The sequence below is a fragment of the Haliotis rubra genome, unplaced genomic scaffold (genome assembly GCF_003918875.1).
Source record: "Haliotis rubra isolate DU_JTF1 unplaced genomic scaffold, ASM391887v1 Scf475, whole genome shotgun sequence".
Lineage (NCBI taxonomy): Eukaryota > Metazoa > Mollusca > Gastropoda > Lepetellida > Haliotidae > Haliotis > Haliotis rubra.
The window spans coordinates 372,176-376,470 of record NW_025767163.1 but is presented as its reverse complement, the minus strand read 5'-3'; the positions used below and the strand labels follow the sequence as shown (position 1 = coordinate 376,470).

Below are 4,295 nucleotides of genomic sequence, written 5' to 3'. Positions count from 1 at the left end.
TTGTTTACAAAATAATTCTTTAAATACATATTTCTGGGAGCAGTAAATTTATTGCATTGAAATAAATAATGAAATTCATCTCCGAGTTGGGAGGGACATGACGGAAAGAATCGTTTATTTGAGGGAATATTTTCCCAGCGACCTGTTTCAATAGGTAATTTATGGTAAGCGGTTTTAAATTTGATTCAAATATTACAGTGCTTTGTTCCTAATTTACGTTCCAGTAAGGAGATATCATAATGAGATTTCATACATTCGTAGATAACAGCTTTAGAGGAAGATGTTATGGGGTTGTTAAACAATTGGAGCGATTGGTCTGAGATTCTAAGTTGGACAGCATTTTTGAACCCAGAAAAGGAAACTATATCTTGAGAGTGCCATATATTGGACATACCAATATTATCCGACTACGCTTGTATATTCTCTTAAACGCTTGTGCTACTTGATCCGAGTCTTTCGTGGTTAATAGTTCAGCTTCCTTGTAGCGGCTGGCTACGTCTACAACTGTCAGGGCGTACTTACAGGTTTTACCTCTAACCCTGTCGTGTGGAAGAAACAACAGGTCGGCCTGGTGAACTTGATTAGGTGTATGTATACCGAATTTTCTCCTCGGTATATATTTTGGTGCTGGTAAGTATATTTGCCATATAGCTTGTTTTTGTAACCAGGCTTTGGCTTTTTCTTCCGAAACACGTGTGGCTTTAGATAATTTTGTAATAGCGTCTACCCCTTTCCAATATCCTCGCGGGCTGTAGTAAATTTTCTCCATTATATATATAATTATTTTTTTTTATGACCGTAAGCAAAGGTTTTGACACCATCTGAAGCTATCCATCGTTTTGTATCCATTGGTGATAGAGATGTCTTATTTATAGTCATCCCGTATATCTTGTGCCCGTCACTACGAAGTATGTTCATCTGTTGTTTGAACGTTTTCTTCTCGAACAGGGTCTGTTTGTAGAGAGTATGTTTAATATGTCGTTTCACCACGTTCTTTTGCACACCTTTAGCCTTTCTTATTTCAGCGTCATCTGCTTTTTTAATAGAATACATCTTAGGTCTCAATCCAACGTATTCGGTGATTGGTGTGCCAGCACTTTCATCCTTCATCTTACCTAACACCTTTTTGTTGACTTGGCTATGCATAGGGTGGTCTTTTGGGTAATCACTGGTATCGTATAGGTGTATATTGTTTTTAATATCCTCGTACACGTCCTCGGTTTGAATTTCCATGAGTAATGAATCCGTATCCGTGTAACACCTCACACCCTTCACCGTATTGTTTCTTGAGCTCGTTATAGTAGAAGTCATACATGAGATGTTTTGTTAGGTCTAGAATGCTCATACCAACATAAAGCGGTCGATTAAGTATAATGTGGCTCTTTTTCATATGTATCGCAGGCAAGTCATCATCGAATATAATACTTCTATTGTACGCCGGGTTGGATATCAATTTCCTGAGTTTGTTTTCCTCACTCGACCGGACTAGCTTCACGTTAACGCGTTTTCGTAAATTCTCCATCGTTTTACCAAATACAGAGTTGTTCATGAGTTTGTACAGGTTTTTCTCGAAGTCGCTTGTGGCTATCTTACGTAAATCCGTGTTCATTCTGATGTACGGTTCCATGCACTAACTTTGATTGAATTTTAGTACCCTATGTATTTTAGTCAGCTTCATACCCAGCGACAGATATAGTTGTAAATTGCGATAGTGAATGATGTACTTAGTTTTATTCATCAAGTTAGGTACAAGTTTTTCAACGTTTACCACCCGTCCTGTAGGACCCAGCAAATTTCGTTGGTAGTCAGACATCCATTCCATATTCACCTTCAAACGCTCTGGAGCCAGGGGATAACTGTTGTGTGAGGTGTGTAAATCCTCCGGATATTCTAAATCCACTTCGAGTATATAATATTCTTTATTCCTCCATCGGAGAGTACAATAACATGGACAGGCAGAAAACGTACTTTAAGTAGGAGAGGTATTTAAAAAGGAGAATACATTAGAGTTATTGGAGCAGCACTAGATTAGATGAGTTTGGTTTTAAGTCACTTTACGATAAGGTAAATCTGGTGTATTTACACAGTCTATACAATCCTTGAACGACCAGAGAAGAGTAGATGGTGTTGTCAGTGTCATCCAAAGGGACACATGGAGTGCATGATAGAAGACAGCATACCACATCCGGTTTATGGACAAGAAGTCGACCTTTTGAAATTTCGCTATGGACACGAAGTCGACCCGCGGTAAACTTTGATGTTGAAGGCGTTGCTAGAGTCACGCTAATCCGCTAGTAGGTGTTGTTTTAAGATTTTCCATAACCGGAGCATCGTGTAAGGCGTGAACATAGTTCACTCAACATGTCATCAATGTTATACATATGAGAGTGAATTCACAATGATGAACATATTTAAGGAAGGAACACGCGGTAGATTGCATTCAATTTCGAAATGGCAAATACACAGTTACATCTCGTGGTGGAAGATACCTGTGTGTTGGTGGATTTATGAGTGAAGCGAAATTGGATATCCTGGAAGTGCACAGAAAAGAAGTGTAGTTTCACTGCGTCAACTGTCAATGACATTATGACGATGATGAAAGGTGACCATGCTCATACCCGTGTCCAAGTAGACATAAAGGTAAGCATCTTGTCAATGCCTGATATCAATATATTACTAAGGAAAATATAAAAGTAAAATAGATATATCAAATCTGAATAAAGTACGTGACCATATTTTGCATATCGTTTAATAGATTTTGTTTACAATTCTAACAATTTATATATAGCAGTAGAGTGGTGTAACGTGGTCTGTGTAAAAGAATGTGTAAAAAGAAATAATAAATCTACTTTTGCTATCTTTCAGATGAACCAGTTTGCAAATGGTGCATTTCACCTACTTCATGTTGGATGATTTTGTATACGAAATAAAATGGACGAAATATAGTACTTTACTCCTGTTGTCTGTGCTCTCAACCGCAAAATCCGGATTATCGCCTTGTGAAAACACTGGATTATTTCTCTGCCTTTTTCTAATCCCCTGTTAATTGGTATAAGGTCAAATGGACAGGACGAACCGTGACGTTTCACCCAAGGGTCGACGTCCTGTGCAGACACCGGGTAGATACCCTTACGTAACAGCAAAGCTCGAGTTTCCTCTTCCTTAGTTACAGCTAAGTCATTCGGGTTATTAGCTTTGACCAAGCTGTCTAGAGACGACAACAGAAACTGAACACTATCTATGAATCTCAACCCATTTAGCGAAAAGGATATATATCTTTCCATATTGTTTCTCCCCTACACCTATGCAATCAACCCTGTGCGAATCTAGCAGATCAGCCCTAGAAAACCCGTGAAGGCACCTTTCACAAAAGTGTTTCTTTTCCCTGTGTTTCGATTGATTGTACAACAGTCGGCTGAAATTCTTTATCCATGTGTAGTGATATTTTTCACCTTGTTGGATCATAAATATATTGATCATTTTACGACAATCCTTATACAATATAGGACTTACCCTGTGTACTATTACGTTTTTACCTTCGTGTCCGAAAACGTTTATGGCTAAGTCTTGATTCTGTTGTTCTATTTTTTGGATCTGAGAGATGGGGGTGGGTTCGTTTATACCTTCCCAATTGAGCCCGTCATCTTCTGGATAACTGGAAAGTCTATCGGAATGTTTTTCAACTGGAAATTTAGGAGATGTTATCGCTATCCTCATACAATTGTTGTCTCGGTTTTTAACGTTAACCATAGCTTGTTTTTTCTTCAAATACTCAGAATGGGGTAAGTACGATCCACCTTTCAACGGTATAGAGTTTGCTATATCCAGGTAGACCATATTAATCTTGTCAACAACCCAACCAGAACCCATATTAGTGTAACGTTCTAGTGTTTCTCGCATTTTTTCTAATGATCTGTCTATAGAAGAGTTGATGGTGTCTGGTTGCGTTGTAACTTCTTGATTACCTCCGAAGTAAACACTGGTGTATTCAGTTGTTTCATTCGACTGTTGTTTCTCTAGTGTCATGAAGAACTTAAAGATTTAAGAGGTATTAAATTTCAACTCACGTTAAGTGAGTTGAAATTTAATACCTCTTAAATCTTTAAGTTCTTCGTTTACTTTGTCAAATACCAATGGTTTCATGTCTTCAACATCTATGTTTCTTTAAACTTCCATCATCCAACCTCTCAAATATTTACCTACAGCATGCTCAGCAGGTGTGAATTGTAATTCTATAGGTTTTTGTTCTTTCAGTAATTCAATTAGCTCAGATTTCCTCATACGAGAATAACCTC

At 38.0% G+C, this 4,295-nt stretch overlaps 1 long non-coding RNA gene across 1 annotated transcript; it reads left to right on the top strand.

Annotated features, from left to right (window-relative positions):
- Window positions 1-477: 477 nt before the first annotated feature.
- On the top strand, window positions 478-4,033 carry LOC124290816. The gene is made up of 3 exons (XR_006902041.1): window positions 478-630; window positions 2,822-2,826; window positions 4,021-4,033. It is a non-coding gene; the product is annotated as an uncharacterized LOC124290816 (long non-coding RNA).
- Window positions 4,034-4,295: the final 262 nt, after the last annotated feature.